The 20745-nt window shown below is 33.6% G+C and overlaps 1 long non-coding RNA gene across 1 annotated transcript in view; it reads left to right on the forward strand.

Annotated features, from left to right (window-relative positions):
* Positions 1-3516: 3516 nt before the first annotated feature.
* The window catches only part of LOC123583094, a 74153-nt gene continuing 56924 nt past the window's right edge, over positions 3517-20745 (forward strand). Inside the window, exon 1 of the long non-coding RNA XR_006704735.1 lies at positions 3517-4177. This is a non-coding gene — a long non-coding RNA (uncharacterized LOC123583094). The remainder of the gene's footprint in view (positions 4178-20745) is intronic.

Consider the following 20745-nt stretch of genomic DNA (forward strand, 5'->3'; position numbering starts at 1 on the left):
CAATATATGGAAATTGTTCCATCCTCAAACAGTGTAATAAGGTGATATATTGATGGCATGCAACATATGCTGAAGAGATTTATGTGAAACACCTCTATATTGAAGATGATGAGTGAACAGATTTCCCCAGGAAATGTCTTGCATTTACAAGATTTGTAAATCATGGTTAAATTCAATAAAATATTTTCTGCTGTGAAAGCCAGTGGAAATAAATAATGACCAAGATATATTTAAAACGTGGCCTTCATATCTGGAAATAAAAATATGTGTCAGCATCTGTACAGATAGTACCACATCAATGATTGGTTTTATTAAGGGTTTCACTTCTCTTGCAAAAAACAAACAAAAAAACCCTCGCATCATATTTTTCACAGAGAGGTGCTATTGTCAAAAATTCTTGGAAATGAAATATTTCTTGAGGATGTTACAAAATGGTTTTTTAAACAAAGATGAGTTCACTCAAGAGCACTTGAAGTACATGAAAACTTTGACCAAGAACATATAAATCTTGTGCAGCACACAGAAATTTGGTAGCTTAGCCAAAGAAGAGTTCTCAATGAGGTGTTTGAGCTGAAAGGTAAATTGGAGAAGTCATTGTCATAAAAGTAACATCAGGCTTTGATGAGTATTTTGAAGATGAGGCATGACTACAGAAATTAGCTGACTCTCAGATATTTTTCATCACATGAACTTATGGAATAGGACCCAGTGTCATGTGGAATATGTTTTGTTTTTGAATGACTACAGTCATTGCTTTAAAAGGAAACAATCTTTGGGCAAATCATTCTGCAAAGGAAATGTTGAAGTGTTTCCAGTTTTTCGGTGTTGATAGGGAGGGAGAATATCAGAATATTCTAAATATTATTGAAAACCACCTGAAGGAGCTACATATCAAAATCGAAGAGAATCATGCCCTGCTTTTCAATACAAGTGAATGACTGGGAGAGGGACGTCTTATCTAAATCTTCTGTTCAATCAGACAGTGGACTTTAGCAAAGAGGAAGAACTTTGTGAGCTGAAGGGTCCTCATTCACTCGAGATGAGATTTGCTGATCTTTCCTAGACGAAGTCTGGATTTCTGTTCTGCCATTAATATGAAAGCAGTAAACATTTTGCTGAAGTTTTCCGCAACTTGTATAGGCGAACAGGCTTTTTTATTTTCTTTTATTTTGTTTAGTAAGAATCATGAGCAAGGAGAGAAATCATTTCATTTAACTTGAAAATGAAATCTGTGTGTGTTAACTCGAATTTGACCCCAACTGAGTACTTGTAGAGAAAAAGGAATTTCTTGTAGAGAAAAAGGAATAATTCATATTAATAAGTTTTAGTTCATTTTTATTTTTAGTTTCAAAAATAACTTTGAATTTATATATGCATCTATGAAAGGCTACACATGTCTATAATAATTTTGTACTACTAAATTGCTACTTGAGCCCGAACATGTCCCTTAGTATAAAAATATTGATTGGCATATGACTTGTGTCAAATTTGCCACAGTCTATACATTTTAATTGAAGCTGCTTTGGTTTAGTTTTTGTAGTTCTGCTATTCAAAATGATAAAAAAATGTTATAAATAAAATTCATTAAAATCAATTTATGATTTTTATATAAATTTATTCTCTTGAGTCTTTCAAAAAAATTAAATCCCATTTTGACTTACCATAGCCATTAACCAAAATGTGTTGTTTGCCTTATGCATTTATAAAATTTATGAAAAAGAAAGAAGTTAATAAAAAAAAAACCATAAGTGCCTTGTGGGGGATGTTCTTGAAAAATTGACTAAAACCCACTTATTTAATATAAAAAATAGTCCAAAAGATACCGTGTAACATATGTCATGTACCACAATAATCTTGTGGAGTAGAAATTTATAATATGACAATTAGGCCTATTTGGATTAGAAAAATGGATTTAAAATAGAAAATTTGTTTGAAAAACAAAAATTAAGAAAAAAAAACCCGAAGGTATTTTTACCAGCATTTTTGACTTTCATTGGAATTGATGTCCATGGTGGGAATAGAGAATCATATAAATAAAGTATGCCAATAAACTGGCCAAAATAAACAGATTCACAGAAAAAAAAATTCCCTTCACTATTATTATGGGGTTATAATCTCTATAATTTATTGATCACACTAATGCATATAGGCATTATAATTTTGTGCAAGGACTAAAAATATTTAAATGGCTCCTTCAGGGTAAAAATATTAAAGGAAGCTGATATCCAATATGTAATATTTATTCTGAGCTTTAGTCATCTATGATTTTTTTCAATTAAAAATATTACTAACTGAGAAGATAAAGCTCATGAATACATAATCAATATAGATAAATATATTACAGTAGAGTTATTTTTTAATGTTGCATAGTATATACCCTCTTGCTATATAAGAAATAAATTGTATTTTATTTTTTTAAGTGTATTTATTTTATTTTTGAGAGAGAGAGAGCACATGTGGGAGGAGCAGAGAGAGAGGGAGAAAGAGAATTTCAAGCAGACTTCTTGTTGTCACCACAGAGCTTGGTGTGGGGCTCAAACCCACGAACTGTGGATCATGACCTGATCTGAAACCAAAAGTTGGACGCTTAATCTACTGAGTCACCCACAGGCCCCAGAAATGGATTTTAAACAATCTTACATGGAAGACTAGTTAGCATTTCATAAGTCTATAATTTCTGAATGAGAAGGGGATCTATAACCTGTTGTAACAAAGATGAAAAGCTTCCAGAATCTCTTGTGTTAAAAATACACAATCAAACAAGTAAACAAATAGTACTTCAAAGTGTGAAATTCGCCTCAAAACAAATAAGACCACATATGTTATTTTTGATCCATGAAATTAGAGGAAGAAATGCCAGTAGACACAGAAATCATGTTTGAAAGACAAATATTGCCTAAGATTTCACAAGGATTAAAAATAAAAACAAAAATAAGAAAGACCAGACAGGAAAGGGAGTGGGTTGTCTGAAATGGCACAGCTGTCTCCAGAGAAGTTGCAAGTTTTTCATTATCACACAGTCTTTAACAGCCAAAATGTGCATCTCAACATGAAAATCACACAGCCCTCTAAATACAGGATGGGAAGCAATTTCTCACTCCAAAACTCTGCCTTTGAAAAGCTACCTATTAAACAATTTGAGTTCTAGAAATAGAGAATGTGTGTTTGTTGTTGGCTCAGGCTCTGCTTTATTTCTCCAAGGTCAGACTTTAAAAAAAAAAAAAAAAAAAAAAAAGGATTAAAGGGACACTGAGGTAACTCAGTTAAGCATCGTACTCTTGATTTTTGCTCAGGTCACAATCTCAGGTTTTGTGAGTTTGAGCCCCGCATCAGGCTCTCTGCTGTCAGCAACAGAACCTGCTTCAGATCCTCTGTCCCCCGTTCTCTCTCCACCCCTCCCTGGCTCATGCTGTCTCTCTGTCTTCCTCTCTCTCTCTCTCAAAAATAAACAAACATTTAACAAATAAAATTGTTAAAAGGCATTAAAATCAACATTACAGCCATGGAACTTGAAAATCTGTTACTATAAGAAAGTAGTATACATGAAAGAGAATCCTCATGTATAAATCCATATTAATTCTATTAAAATATGTACATAATTACATGGAACATAATTTTACAAGTTGTTTTAGAACCTATTTTATCTTTGTCTGGTAATTAATTCTTTGGAAGTACTACAGTCAGAGTTTTTTCCTCAATAAGAAAAGCTTCATCCATACATACCTACCACCTTTTCATTCTCATGGTTCCAGGTGACTATAAAAATCACATATGGCTGGTATTGTAGGATTAGAATATAAAGGGGTAGATACAATTTCCTTAGCCACATGGCTAATGAAAACTCCTTCCTCAAAATGAAATTATACTCCTCTTCCTCCAGTCTTAAAGTATTTACTTGTTCAGTTGGTGTGAGTATCAACCACTAAAAGGCAAACGGGAGTGGAAAAGTGAGAAATTTTGAAGAGAAAGAATAAAGGAAAAGGAAGATATAAAAAATGGAGGGGAATATTTGCCTCCATTGTGACAAACGTCAACTAACAAGACTCTTTCCTTTAGGATTACTAACAACTACTCTTCATTTTTATTTTAGATGCTGTTTATTACTTGCATCCTGGTAACATGGTAATCCTAAAACTTCAAGAAATAGTCTCCAAAATGCTGAATATGTCTGGAATTAGTAAGTAAAACCAAATGTTATAAATGCGTAGCTCATTATCATATAATTTGAGTAATAGTGAGGATCAAATCTGATGACATGTATCCACATACCATTAAAATCTGCTATGATTAGCTTAACTATTACTAGTTTTAGTATCATTTCATGCCTATGGCACTATAAAGATGACTATAACATATAAATATACTCTATTCATTTGAATGCCCTAATCAGAATAATGAAAACAACCCAAACTCAGTAGATTTACAGTGGGGGATAGGAGAGAATACTAAAAACTCTCAAGCAATAATGATGCATCTTAGTTTTTGAACATTTTATTAAGATACAATTTATGTACCATAATATTCACCCACTTAGCTGAACAATTCTATGGCTTTTAGGTATATTTACAGAGCTGCACACCATAACCATAATCTAATATTAAAACATTTTATTTATAACACAAAGAAATCTCATAACCATTTAGCTGTTGCCCCATTTCTATCCCTACAGAAACCCCAGGAAAGGACTAATATACTCTCTGTCTTTATAGATTTGTCTGTTCTGGACATAGGATCATATAATAGATAGTTTCCCATCAGCTGCTTCCACTTAGCATTGTTTTTGGAGGTTTATCTATGTTGTAGACTGTATGTGCACTGTATTTTTTATTACTATATTCTTTATTATTATTATTAATATTATAAGTTAGTACTAAACATCCTTCCCTATCTATTTATGTGGATTATTTTCACTTTTTAGCTATTATGCATAATCCTGAATAACAGTTACCTTGAAGAATGAAACAATAGTAAATTGATAAATAGACATATGCTGGCCATCCTGGAACAGAACCTTGTTTCCCAAGAAAACTGTTACAAGGACACAAATCAAGGTTATATTAAGATATAGTTGAAATTTCACTTGATATGATCCAGTTTCTCATTTTATAAAGCATATGGACATAATGTTATTTGTCAAAGTCTTTATTTTCTTACCAATTATTTGGTGTTACACTGGACATCTGAGAATTTAACTTTTAGGCTAGAATCTAATATTTTTCTGAATCCTTGATTCTATTAATAGTGTCAAAGTATAATTTTCAAAAGTTAAAGACATTAAACTCATACAAATATAAAACCTGTGTGTGTCAAAGTTGTACTTTACTCATGAATGAGGGAACAATAAAATAGTAAAAGTGGTTCTAAGGGCATTTTAGAAACATAATTTATAGGCATTAGAAAAAGAAGAATGTTAGAATTAGGATTCTGTCAGATACTAAGCTAAGGGCAATAAAATCATAACCTTGGGGATTGTTACTTTTTTTCCACGACAAAAATCTTTAGGTTAACGAAACAAATCTGTTATCTTGACTTTAATCAGCATGTAAATAAAAAGTCAAACACTGGTAAATTTTCCTGTAGAATAAAATAATCCATGAAAATGCCATTGTAGGACATTAAAAAAACATCCTGACACATTTTCCACCCTTATCTATTTTCTGACTTTTGGAAAAATTTTCTTAATAACACTGTGCTACAGGAAGTTGGTAGATGTAGCTAATGTTAAAAACTTTGTTATTACTGAAAATATTTTTCATCTTTGTGTTGTATGTGTTTTGGTAATCACTGAAAGAGTAATATTGGGGCACCTGGGTGGCTAAGTGGGTGAAGTGACCAACTCTTGATTTCTGCTCAGGTCATGATCTCACTGTTCCTGGGATGGAAACCCACATCTGGATCCACCCTGGGTGTGGAGCCTGCTTAAGATTCTCTCATTCTCTCTCTCTCTTTCTCTCTCTCTCTCTCTCCCTCTTCCCCCCGACCACCCGTTTTCACACATGCTTATATGCTTACACAGGCTCTCACTCTCTCTCTCAAAAAAAAAAGAGTAATACCATATTACCTTGAGGAAAGCACAATTTTATTTGCTAAGTTTCCATGACTTTTTTATTTTCTAACTTTGTGTGTTTGAAAATGTTCCTTTTAATAGTTAAATTTAGTTAATATAATAGAAGGTTTGTCTTATCTATAGCTAAGCAACAAATCTTAGCATAAAAACAAACACATGAAACTATTGAATAAATTGGACCATGGCATGGGAAAATCTCTCTATATGTTTTAATTGATCTCTCCATTATCCAGGGCATTATTAAACACCTATCCTATCATGTCTATTTAACAAGAGAATCAGACAAAATTAATAACCTGTGAAAGTAAAATGCCAAGCATTTATTAAATCAAGGTACTATGTGTGGTTACTTTTATATTCCTGCCCTGAAGAATGATATAAAAAAATATAGGAAATTTTAAGATGTACACCTAAGGAGTTATTGATTTGGAAAGTACAACTGACAAATTATAGTTTGTAAGTCATATGGAGTCACATAAAAATCACATGGCATGAGCTACAGTCTCCTGTATGGAGGCACACTTCTCCACACAGGCTATGCTCTAATACTAATAGAAATTCCAAATACTGGCCTTGATCCATTCTCCGCTTATCCTGAAATTAACAATAATGCAAGCAATAATGGTGACATCCATTGATTTAGCTAGTTTCTGCTCTTTTTTTATTTTTTTTTAATGTTTATTTATACTTAAGAGAGAAAGAGAGTGAGAGTGAAGAGGGGAGGGGCAGAGAGAGAGAGAGAGAGAGACAGGGACATAATCTGACGCAGGCTCCAGTCTCTGAGCTGTTAGCACAGAGCCCAACCTGGGGCTCAAACTCATGAACTGTGAGATTATGACCTGAGCTGAAGTTAGATGCTCAACCAGTTGAGCCACCCAGGTGCCTGGCTAGTTTTCTTTTCTTAAATTGACAGGCCTACCCAACTATATTTAGCAGAGGAAGTAAACTTACTCTTTAGACTCCTCAGCTATTCTGACAACTTCATTCATTTGACTACAAACCTTTTTTAAGTAAACTTGAACAAAAAGCCAATTCTTCATGAAAAGAACTACAAAAGAAAGTCTTGGAGCAACACATGTAACCTACTCTTCCAGCAGCCAGACAAATAGATACATCCCAATTAGTCCCCAAGGAAATTAGACATTACTTATATATGGGGCTGCTGATGTACCATCCAGAATAGACAGTAGGAGCCTGTGCTTAAACTGATATGTTATTTAATGAAAAATCATATATTTAATATGGAGACACACTGAGTCAGAGAATTAAATAGAAGCTATAATTTTATTACCTTACTTTTTCCCCCTTTTTACAGTGGTTTTAGGGAATTATAATTTCCTCAATTCCTTTTTTTCCCCCAAAGTAATAGATTTATATTAAAAATGAAAAAAAAAAAAGGTGTGAAAGGTTATATTTTTCTCCCTTTGGTACCACCATTTTGTTGCTACTGAGGGACTATAGAAGAGGGTGGCTACTACTGTTTCATTAAACCAGGATCTCTGTGAAGTTCAGCTGCAGAACATGTGTTCTACTTTTCTTTTGAAAATGTGCTCCATTAAAACCACATTCTTTTGCCAGTCCAAATTCATGAAAGTCTACATGTCTCTGTTTGAATTATCCAAATTCTGCCTGTGAGGCAAAGGATGTAAAGTAAAAATGACAAAGCCACAACACAACGGTCTTGAAAGTTGCCAGTTTTTGTATGGCTGATTGAGATTCGGCAACTGCACCAGTTGAGAAAAGAGCCAAGACAGGTGATAGTGACCAGTATACAGCTGTGTGGAGCCAGCACTCATAGGCTAGTGCCTGTTAAAGGCTTGAAAGAGCCTTCCAGTAATTTCATTGGCCTCAAAACTGGAAGTGGCATCTTGTATTCTTCAATAGAATCCGGAATTGAGGCCTGATGAAGGACTTATTACAAATAAATAATGATATAATATAAAGAATAATACCATACAATTATAATATAATAATAAATTAATAAATAAAATAATTTGTCCCTATCACAGGTAATCTTTCTAATCCCCCAGAACAAATGGGAAGAGAAATAACTATCGTGTCTAATCAGAAATCACTTGCAATTTCAAACAACTATTTATCAGGACCTCTTGAAATAAGACATTCTAATCCTGGAAATTTACAAAAGATGCAATGAGAGAGCATCTACACTACTTTATGATAGAAAAATTACACAGGTAGAGTAAAATTGAGTACTTTTTCAGTGGTATAAAATATGTTTGGTCAAGGGTCTGTGGTAGCGGTGGTGGAAAGATGTGGCAGGAAATGAAAGGGAAAAGGTAGATTGCTACCAGATCATAGGATTTTTGCTTTCCTGAAAATTTTGGAATTATTTCTGGGAAGTCAGAAGGATTTTTGAAAAGGGGAAATTACATGATCTAAACTGTATTTCAGGAACATAACTGTTGTGCAAGGAAGAATAAACCACTAGCAATATTTCAGTCAAATGGGCATTCTTTCTCGTAAGCAGCATTGCAAATCGCTAAGGCAGTTCAGCTCGACTACTGAAAATAAGGAAAGCATTAAGAAGTTGTGGGTAGGTCCCATCTGAAGAGAGGATTAAACTATCAAAGGAAAACAAAAGGTTCTAAAAGCTTTGATCTGAAGAATGATTTTAGATCATTCTCACAATGTCCCAGAGATCAATTAATGCAATTCCCCAAGAAAACTCAGAACAGACCTGGCAATCTCCCGGGAGTTTTGGAACTTTCACCCTTTGGAGTTTCGGAAACAGCCAGATTAGAATCTATACCTGTGCATATGGACATCTGTGACGCCAAAGTCATCTTTACCATACATTTTCACATTCTACAAGCTTAACAACTAGTAAAAATATAAAGTTTAAAGACAATACCTCTTCAAAGTCACATTTAATTGTTAAACATTTATGTAAGCTGGGAATTGAGTAGGCCACCTGGCAATTTTACAAGGTGAAAAAATGCTTTACTCAAAATGACAGTTTTTGCTTCTATTTCCCTGGTGTGAGAGTTCACTAATTATTTGCCACTGTAAGTAAGTTTCAGTGTTAAGAAACTGAACTTAAGATTATTATTGTTCATGTTGGACATTCAGAATCATCCCTGAAGTATTTGTAATTTCAAACACATTTGTTATACCAGTGTGAAACATTGTTTATTCATGTCACTATATGTATTAGTTAGGTAATCTTTAATTTTAGATTAAAAAAGCCAAAAAAAAAAAAAAAGCATATGAAAGTGCACTTTAGAAGCCAAGTGGACAATGACTTGAAAAGAAGTTAATTTCAAAGATTTCAAGTAAACTAACAGTTACAAAAATGTCAGAAATACTAACTAAACCAGAGTGACAACACTTTTGTTCTAAAAGTAGAATATTTAAACCAAGGCTGATCCTTAGATGGCACAATTTGAAAAAATAAGTTAACAAGACACAAAATGGATTTCTAATACTATTAAAATTGCTCTAAATTCTAGCTATGAGAGTTAGAAACAGGATGGTAATAAACGTTGGATCGTTCAAGTTGTCCCAGTGTAATTAACAGTTTTTGCTTTCACTGTCAAAGGCATCCCAGTTTGAATAATAAACTATATGAACAACTGAGTCATAACACATCCCTGAAAATTATCTTAATTATCCAGGAAGTGAAATGTAATTGAAGAAATAGGCTTATCAAAATTGATTTTCAGTAGAAGTGGAAATTTTAAAAATATATGTATTTTATTAAAACCTGACCAAAAAACCCAACATATACATGCAACCATAATTTGGTATTTTTTTATTTACAAATAAGTACATTCAGTGTTATAAAACTACTTTAAGGATCACTTAGCTGCCTCTTAGTTGTTTAATATGCTGAAATCAGCACATTTTTCATTAGCTATGTGTTGTCTGATATTGTAATTTTGCACCAGTTTTCTTTTGAGTAGGTTTTGTATGTTCCATGGCTTTTCATCTCCCCCCCAATCTCTTTCTATAAATTAAAAGACTAAACAAAATACCCTTGAAGTATTCAGATAGATTTTTATTTCAGTAATCTACTATTCTCTGTATATCTATGGATTAATCATCTATAATTTTTATATTTATTTATATATTTCTACTTAGTACTATGATTTTTTTTCAGTTTCATCTACCATTTTTTCCATCGTTATGCCTTCTATTGCACTGAGAAAGTTTCCACATTTACTTCCTTCAGATAATTTTGAAATAACAGACTTGATTTTTATCATATTCTGAATATTGTTTTAAACACAATTAGTGTCACCTAACAAATGTGCATTACTGTAGCACGTTTACCTACTTCTAAAATTCCCTGTCCTCACATTCATCTATTTACATGGTATAAAGCCTTGAGTTTAAACCTTTTTTAGCCAAACTCAAAAATAATAATTTTAATATTTAACAGTTGTATTTACTAATATTTAATCAATTACTTTGATCAACTTCCCTACATTTCTTTCATACCATAACTGGATTTTACTTTTTCCTTCTAAAATAAATTATTTTAAAGTCATAGTGTGTTTTTTAAGCTTCAAAATCTTTATGTAGTCTAAAACTAGTCTTATTTTGCTTTCACCTTGAATGATATGGTATGTCCACTAAATATTAAACTTTAACTTGACTATGATTTACCTTCAGTACTCTGAAGATGTCACCATCGGTGGTACAAAGTGTGCTATATGTTTCCATCATGAATTTTGCAATTTACTCTTTTATCTTTGTTTTTCAGTTTCAATCTGTTGTGACCAGATATAAGTTATATATATATATATTTATTATTTTTTTTTTCTTACAACTTGCATTGAATTTTGTATCTGAGAAATTTTATCAATTCTGAAAACATCTTGGTGATTCTTCAAATATTGACTGTTATTTTTATTCATTTGAATTGCTTTTATATCTCTGGTGGGGATTCTGAAACAACGCATCATGTTACATATATAAAAATTTCTTTATGCTGGTTTGGATTTGACTTTCTTATATGTAGGTCACACAAGGCTGATACTGACTATATTTAGAATTTTCCTTTCAGTAAACAATTTTTATGGAAAACATTTCTAATTTAGTAATTTATTCTTTCACATATTTACCATTCTTATTTATGACTCCTTATTTTTGTTTCATGCATTTATTTGTGTTGAGTATATCACTTTTTTTGAGCATCCCGGCACTAATTATTTCAAATTCTCAGACTGATTATAATATTGATTTCTCCTGGAGTGAATGTGTATTTGGTTGTTTAATTTGATACCCTATCATTTATTATTTAATTGTTTGAATGATCTAATAATGCAGATTGTAAGTACGTTTTGAACTGTAAGTACTTTGGTAGGAAAGTTTTAGCGATTTTGATTTTGTTTTGTTGTTATTGGTATGTATGCATGTATATGCATTTGCTTGCTTTTCTTTGATTTTTTATTTTATTATTTTTTCCCCTCTTCAGCAATCCTGTTGTTTAGAAGTTGCTTCCTTCTAATCCAGATAAGATGCAGTTATTAAAATAGAGTTTGACAATTTCTATTTTTATAAATACATCCAGCCTATCAGAGATCCAATCACAGAGTCAGATGACAACTTGGCTCAGTAGTAGGTTGAAAGTTGTGGTTTTTGTCCCTATTTCCTTAGGTCAGGAGCTTTATAATGCTGCTGTGGTATCATAATGCCATATCCCAAGCAGCAAGTCAACAGCCATTTGTTTCAGCCCCCTTTCACAATAGAGGGGAAGGGGATCTATTTCTTCCTAGTCCCAAGCTTTAACCCTGAGAGGGAACAGGGAGAACCAAGTCACAGAGGGCAATCTTAGTACTTTTCTTTTCAGGAGCCCTACCTCCTTGCTTCCACTCCCATCTTCCAATTGTTCAGCTGGCCAGTGGCATACACCATAACAACTTTGCAATTCTGGGGACTTACTTCCCATGTATGAAAATATTTATCACGTCATTGGATCTCAGCTACTATATATGAATACATGGTATATATGTCCAATACTTGTGTGAACATATATATTTGGTAGTTTTGGATTAATGGGTCTGTTTAAAACTCATTGCATCTTTTGGGGCACCTAGCTGGCTCAGTCAGAAGAGCATGTGACTGTTGATCTCAGGGCTGTGCATTGGAGCCCCGCATTGAGTGTAGAGATTACTTAAAAATAAAATCTTAAAAAAAAGCAAACAACAAAAAAAATAACTCATTGTATCTTTTGACCAGTAGTTCATATTTTCAATGAGAGAATTAGTGAAAAACTTACTTATGATTTCTATAATATCTCCATGATAAACTAAAGCCCACTCACACTGTAAAAGCTGAGAGATCTGTTTTATAATTTTTTATTTTTTTTTTAATTTTTTTTTTCAACGTTTATTTATTTTTGGGACAGAGAGAGACAGAGCATGAACAGGGGAGGGGCAGAGAGAGAGGGAGACACAGAATCAGAAACAGGCTCCAGGCTCTGAGCCATCAGCCCAGAGCCCGACGCGGGGCTCGAACTCACGGACGGCGAGATCGTGACCTGGCTGAAGTCGGACGCTTAACCGACTGCACCACCCAGGCGCCCCTGTTTTATCATTTTTTAAATATCTTTATTATTATACATATAAAATAACTAAAAAGTAGAAAAACTTAAACATTTATAAAATAATATAAAATGCTATTTAGCCCTTTCAATCAAAGGATATTTTGAAGGTATTCAAAAGTTCTAGCTTTTAATTCAGTACTGAATTCTTCAAAATTTTAAGATGTGACTAGACTTGACCTCTATTTTGGGATCTTTAAATAATGGATTAGAAATATCTTATCATTGTTGTATCATGTCTAATTCTAAGAGAAACTATCCCATAACTAACACTTACGGAGGGCTTATTTTGTCCCAGGCTTTGTTGTATGCATTTTACAAATATTGACTTGATTAGTCGTCACACTTCCTATGAGGTAATTACTATTTCTGAGTGTTCAGAAAAGCTTAAGGCACAGAGAGATAGTTACTTAATGATAGCATAGTATGTAATAAATGACACAGTCAGAATCTGACTCTTGGCAGTCTGACTCCAAAAGAAGATTCTATGTAGTTTTGCTCATTTGACTTTCAAAGTAGACATCATTAGTTACCACATGATAATGACTGACTTCTTGTCTTTGTCTGGTTATGAATGAGCTGTTTGACTTCTGCATTTTTTTCCCTCCCCAAATGGCCTTTCTTCATTATCAAATGAAGCTGCCTAGCTATACAACTGATTTGCAGACCTTTGAAGATATCTGCTTTTGTATTTGACATGGTGTATTTTAATGATATATAGCCTTAAACATACTGGCTATAGAGGACTCGGTGTAAAAAAATGCATAATAAATTTTAATTCCTGATATATGTTGTAGAACAATATCTACACATGAAAACCAGTCAACTATATTTCTGGTATAATTCTGACTATAGATTACGGTAAACAAACAGATTCTAAATTGTGACAAAGAGTACATTAGTACACTGTATTTGACATTGAGGGTTTTTTAAGTTTATTTCTTTATTTTGAGAGAGAGAGAGAGAGAGAGAGAGAGAGAGAATCCCAAGCAGGCTCTGCACTGCCAGCATAGAGCCTGATGCGGACCCACAAACCATGAGATCATGACCTGAGCCCAAATCAAGAGTCAGTCGCTTAACTGACTGAGCCACCCAGGTGCCCAAACATTGAGGATTTAAAAGCCAAAGTGAAATTATTACCGACACATTCATTACCAAAGTTCAAAAAAAAAAAAAAAAAAACAAGAATCAACAAAACCAACTTAATCTTTGGAGCTCAGTAGATGTGGCCCAATATAAGTGGTTTTATTCCTCTGCTATAGCAAGGAAAAAGAAAAAAAAAGTTCCTACTATTTTGCCATATCCTTTAAATTTCACATTTCCATTTACTGTCCTCATTAATGTCTATGTGGAGAACATTCATGATTTCATTTTACTTTGAACAGCTTTGCTTCCTTTGCTCTCACTGGACTTTAGTCAGACCACCCTTTCATTAAATAGTTCAGTAATTAGTCCACTTATTAGTTATAGACTCTTAGAGTAAATCTATATAGAAGCAATATTGTTTAGGAAAGGGAAATATTGTGTAAATTGCAACAAGGGGCTTCCTAATTTAAATGAAACAAATAAGTGTGTGTGTGTGTGTGTGTGTGTGTGTGTGTGTATACACAGTCAGGACCTTAACTTGAGAACACGTGATATTGAAAAATGTATTTATGTGTCTTTTGTTTTGAACTCAAAATGAATTTTTCCTTAAAACAATATGATTAGATTTCTAGGTTAGCCTAATATAGACTTCCTGTATTATAGAAATATATAACCTGACTGATGAATTTTAGGATTTGAGAACCACGAGGAAGGAAGATGGGGAAAGTAGAGTCAAGTACAATACAAGTCAAAATATTGTGACCGGTGAACTTTTTCTTTAGGCTGACATCATTTCTGTATGACTTCCTGTCTCTGGTGTACATCTCCTCACGTGCATAGAAGTAGGTCCATTGAATGTGGAAACCGTTATAGCACTAAATGAGGGATAATGAGTAAACATCCATTCCTTAATTTGCAAAGGGATAAAGATCATAGACTCTGGAACCTGATTTCTGGGGCCCAAATTTTGTTTTTTTCCCCCAGTAAGTTTTGTGACCTTAAGCAATTTACTCAATCACCCTGTGTCTTAGTTTACTTATTTGTAAATAGTACCACTAACTAGCTAATAACTAGCTCATATAGTCTCTATGAAAATAGACTGGATCGTGTATTTAAAACTTTTGGAACAATGACTGACAAAACACAAGTGGTATGGAATTTTAGCTATTAGTATTAATATTGTTATTATTATTAATAAAAAAGACAAACATGTATTAGAGTGTCAATTTTGTGTTAAACACTATAACAGAGGATAAACATGTAAGATAAATAAGAACAGTTCCTGCACCAAAGAGTTTCAGGTGAGAGAAAACAGAGATTGGCTCATTTTAAAGATGACAAAATAAGAATACCAGGAGAAAATTTTATGGAAAGATATTTAAAGAAGGTGTGAATGTTTCAATTCAAAAGTACCTGTGTTGAAGACAAACGTGACTATCCAGACATTGAAGGTGTGAGTAATTGCAAGCAACCGAAGATTAAAAAATCAATTTAGATATTGAGAGATGCACACAGAAGGTGGCATTTAAGATTTTTTTTAAAAGTTTATTTTTGAGAGAGAAAGACAGAGCATGAGTGTGGGGAGCTGGGCGGTGCAGAGAGAGAGGGGAGACACAGTATCCAAACCAGGCTCCAGACTCCAAGATATCAGCAAAGAGCCCAATGCGGGTCTTGAACTCACAAACCTTGAGATCATGACCTGAGCCAAAGTGGGACACTTAACCAACTAAGCCACACAGGCGCCCCAGAAGATGGCATTTTAAATGTTAAGCAACAGGTATTAGGATCACAGTTCGAGGGAAAGGAGTCCAAGCACCAAAAGACTTTGAAGTAAAACAAGAAGCAAGCGTTAAGAAACCAGAAAACTGAGAGAAGCAAACCCCTCTTGGAGCAACTAGAAGCCAACGTGGCAAGACTAACCAAATGCAATTATTGAGCTACTTTCTCTAGACATGAATCATTCTCTATGATGAGGGACATGCCTAGTCTCAGAATCTGGGAGTATAGTGTATAAGTGCGAGAGTTTAGAGAAAATTCACAACTGACATAAGAACACTTGGCCCAAAACTAACAGGTATACAATCTTCCTGAACAATACATTGTCTATTTACAACATATAATTGTACTAAAACATTTTTTAGTCTCTAAACAGAGAAAGAACAAGTGAGGAAAAGAGTTTTAAAGTATTGTATAAGCCATGCATATATTACTTAATTATCATATGACCATGGCCACAAACCTAAATATTTTGGAAAACTGCAATATGGGACTGAAATATTAGGGTGTGCCAATATATTGTAGGTCCTCACTGTACTGCTTCAATGCTACACTAGGTTCAAGACATTCTCAAGCCTCTTTATTCCTCTAAAATGCTTGAAGTATAGCAGGAAATTAGTCAATGTGAATTGATGAATAACATGGGGACTGGCCAAATTAAATCACATTAATCTGGGAAAGATTGTCAACACCTGACTCCTCGTAAAGCTATTTGCATTTTCCAAAGAAGAGCTTGTTGATCCCAAATTAATGTCTAAATGGTAGAATTTCAAGTAATGTGGCAAGTTTTACATGAAAAAAGAAAAAGTGAAAAAAAATAAAATGGAACAATTATGCATGGGAGCTTAAAGAAGAGATTTGGCACTTTTCCTGTTTGACAGTTCCTTTGTTTCTTCCAAACTTGAGCACAAATGTTCTTTCAGAACTCTGTGATTTATTTTGGCTTGTATCTCATTTCATAGCCATTCTTATGCTATTTACAGGAGTGGGGATGGAGGTAATTGGTCAAGAGCAGCTTTATATGTATGGGTAAAAATTGCTTTACATATTAGACAGGGTGCCTCGGTGGCTCAGTCAGTTGGGTGTGGGACCCTTGATTTCAGCTCAGGGGTCATGATTCCAAGGTCGTGGGATGGAGCCCCGATGGAGCCCTGCATCCAGCTCCATGCTGAACGTGGAGCCTGCCTAGGATTCTCTCTATCGGCCCCTCTCCCCCACCTGTGCATGTGTACACACACGTACACACTCTAAGTAAGTAAGTAAATAAATAAATAAATAAATTGCTTTACATATTGGAAGTGAGAGCTTATTTGTATTAAGAGAAATACTGCAAATATTAGATATGAAATAATAACAAATTTAATCTACAGCATGGCAGTTCTGATCTAAATATTTGGCTCATTTAATAATAGACATAGTTTACCAAACTGATCAGCATTTTTTCTCCAGATAAATTTAAGCAATGAAAGATCTTTCACCTGAAATGTTATTTCCCTGGAACTTATATCTTCTTAAATGCTCTAAAAGTAAGAACTCTAACATAGTTAATACGTAACGGATATGTTGCAGTTCAGGAGTATGTCAACACTATACACTTTTAAAACACCTTAATTAGGTTTTTAAACTCTTCAGCCTATATTCTATGTGTAAGATGCTAATTGTTAAATGATACATTCTAGAATTCCCTCAACTAGGTGATTTCTAGAATTTTAGATTGGATTTATTGGCAAAATATGGATCGACATGAGATTTTTTATTTTTTCATTGTTTAATCTGGACAGAGAGTCAAAAAAAAAGAAAACCTACCAATTAATAATTAATTTTATTTTATTTTTGAAAAAAAAAATTAACATTTACTTATTTTTGAGAGACAGAAAGAGACAGCATGATCAGGGGAGGGGCAGAGAGAGGAGGGGGAGACCAGAATCTGAAGCAGGTTTCAGGCTCTGAGATGTCAGCACAGAGCCCAACGCGGGGCTTGAACCCATGAACCGTGAGATCATTATCTGAGCTGAGGTCAGATGCCTAACCAATTGAGCCACCCAGGCGCTCCATAACTAATTTTATTTTAAAAATATAAGTAATTTTTCAACAAAAGAAATTAAAATCCCATAAAGTATAGGAATTATAAAAATCATTGCTTTTTCTAATATAATGGATATTGCCCTATAATAAACTCACTTAATATAAAAATTCATTCTGTTTTAATAGCATTGCAGACAACACATGGGAACAACATTCCTCTTCCACTGAAAGCAATGAAAAAATTAACGTGATTCTAGTTAATTTTAGCTCTATCCCTACACAAATAATCTGGTATTGACCTTGTTAATAAAACAAAATGTATCTTTGGGTTACTGAAATAAATTTTTGAAATATACATTTTTTTTTTAGCAAGGGAGATGTTATTTCTGAGGAGCTATTTGCATGGCACTTTTATTGTTAAAATGATTTATAATTGCTTATTTAAATTATTCTGGTGCCATTAACTATCATCTTTGGTGCTACATACAAAAACAAAACTGAGATATATCTGAAAAATATGTACTTTTCCACTTTATTAGCATCTGTAAAACACATTATCATAGATTTATTATTAGCTCATTAGAAAGAATTCTAAACATGGAGTTATGATTTTACTCTAGATATTTACAGTATGCATATTATAGCACTAGTAATATAAAATATAAAGTAACTAGGGATATTAGCATGGAAAAATATACATCTATATATGCCTTATGTGTAAAAGTAAGCCAAAAATAATTTTTATCATGTGATAAACAATTTCATGTTTACACTAGATATATACCATGAGTCATTTGGATCAACTTCTTGAGGCATTTAAGAATTTCAAAAGATGGATAATTAGTGGAAAGAACACAGTTAATTCAAAGGAGAGGTAATGTTGAATAAATGTCTTAATCTAAGGAAGCTTTAAGTGACCTCGAGCAAAAATGTAGTTAGCCTGGTCAAAGTGAAAGGTAGAAAAGATAAGTAACAAGGGAACAAAGGTGTCACTGGAAATAGCACAGAAAATTCACAGGAGAGGAGAATTAAGTGGAGAGAAGGTTGAAATGTTCAAATGAGAAATGAATAGTATTTGACCTAATCCTATCTTTATAGATTGGAGAGTGTATTATGTTTCTTGGAGATTCCACAAAAAAATTACCACATACCTGGTGACTTATACAAACAGAAATTTATTCCCTCACAGTTCTAGAGGCTAGATGTCTACAGGGCCACAATCCCACCCAAAGCTCTAGGAGAAAATTATTTCTTTCCTTTCTCAGCTCCAGGAGGCTCCATCAGCTGGTAGTAAGTAGCATTACTTAAATATCTCCACCTCATCTTCACCCAGGCTTCTTGTGTCCTCTGTGTATTCTTTTCTGTCTCTTATAAGGACTTTTTAGATTTAGGACCTATCCTAATTCAGCATGCTCTCATCTCTATTCATTCCTTAATTCCATCTATAAAGACTACATATAAGTAGTCACATTCTGAGATTCCAGTGGACATGAATTGAGGGAGGGAGAATGACACTATTCAACACACTATAGAAAATAAAGAACTTTTTGTTAGCTTATGAAAAAGAATGGTTAAAAGAAAGTAGAAATATTGAGCACAGCATAGTCACAAATGTAACGTAAGTCTTGGTAATGCCAATATACAGAATGACATTTGTTATGAGGACCTGAGACATATGTATCAAGTAGCAGTGAAAATATCAGTCATCAGGAAAGAATGATGAATAATATCGGTCACTGTGTCCTCAGTTACAGGTGGTAGAATTGAACACATGTACTATCCCTGTCCCTCATGATCCCTATAAAATGACAGAAAAGATGTAAAAATACACAAACTAAAAGATAGATAACAATAGGGTACCCTGTAATATATGCAGCAAAAGATACCAATGAGGAGCAAGTTAATTCATGCCTCAAAATCACAGAAAATATGTGAATGGGAGCTAGATATGACAGATCATAAGATGAGGTGTGGGACTGGAAACAAGCAATAGATAATGTCTAAATTAAATCAAATAGAAATATAAGCATATTATTTAGAAGTCAGAAATCACATACCAGAAGAAACAGCAAAGTATTAAGGGCAGGTGGTGCAAAGATGAGGAAGGTATCAGCAGAATACTGCTGATTTTCATTTTATACCTGTCAGTATACTTAATTTTTAAACTAGAATTATGAATAATGTTCATAAAGACTTAAATGTCATTAAAAGCAAATACAAAATAGCAATGAATAACTGCATACATTCAACATTAACTTGAGACAGGCACAATGCTTAGCACTTTATCTGTTCTGATTCACTTGGCATTTACAACAATCCTCAGAGGTAGATGACATTATTTTTGTCTCAATTTTATACATGAGGAAACAAGATAATTTGCACAGATCACACAGTTCTTAAGTGACAAAGACGGGATTCAAACCTAGGGCTTTCTGCTTCCAAATGCTCTTAATTGCTAGACCATAGAATACTGTGAACTGAAACCTTTGAGGACACTGAACTCAGAGGTTGTGATTGGGGTATATGGCAAAGCAATCCTCTGGCAGCATCCTATTAACACTAGGTTAGAAGGGAAGGAGACTACGTCAAAATGCCCAACAGGACATTCCCAGTTAAGAAACAATAAAGATGGAGAAATTTTAAGCCATAGATCATTATGCTATAAAATTTAAGTGTATCTTATATATTGAATATAAGATTCTAAAATACCCAATCATCATTGTCTTAGAAAAGAGAAAGCATGACTAATAAATACTCTTCTTGTTTCTTCCTAAGTGTGACCTAATAGGGGATCCTTAGTATTTTCCAGTTTTCACTGGGCAGCCCCACTTTATGTTTCTTATGCTATAATTTTTACCAGTTTAATAAGTTGATGTCCCAGCATAATTATTAATGCATCCTCATTCATTCTCAATAGTGTCATAATATATGATAAATTATATAGCTCCCTATATAATTTATGGAAGCTGCAATCGTTGGCACTTAAATATTGACAATTTTGGAATTCTAGAAGCAAGGCACTTGTTCTTCCGAATCATCTGTGTAATGTAGAACTTCTACCTGTTCTGACAATCTTCTGGCTCTTTAATTTGAATGTTTGATAGAAAATGGGACTTAGGCAGCCCAATCACCTCTCCCCCTTTTTTTTTTTTGGTAGAGGGTTTAAATCTTGGGATGAGGCCAGGCATCTTCCTACTCCCCCTTCTGACTCCCAATCTAATTA

The sequence above is a fragment of the Leopardus geoffroyi genome, chromosome B1 (assembly GCF_018350155.1).
Source record: "Leopardus geoffroyi isolate Oge1 chromosome B1, O.geoffroyi_Oge1_pat1.0, whole genome shotgun sequence".
Classification (NCBI taxonomy): Eukaryota; Metazoa; Chordata; class Mammalia; order Carnivora; family Felidae; genus Leopardus; species Leopardus geoffroyi.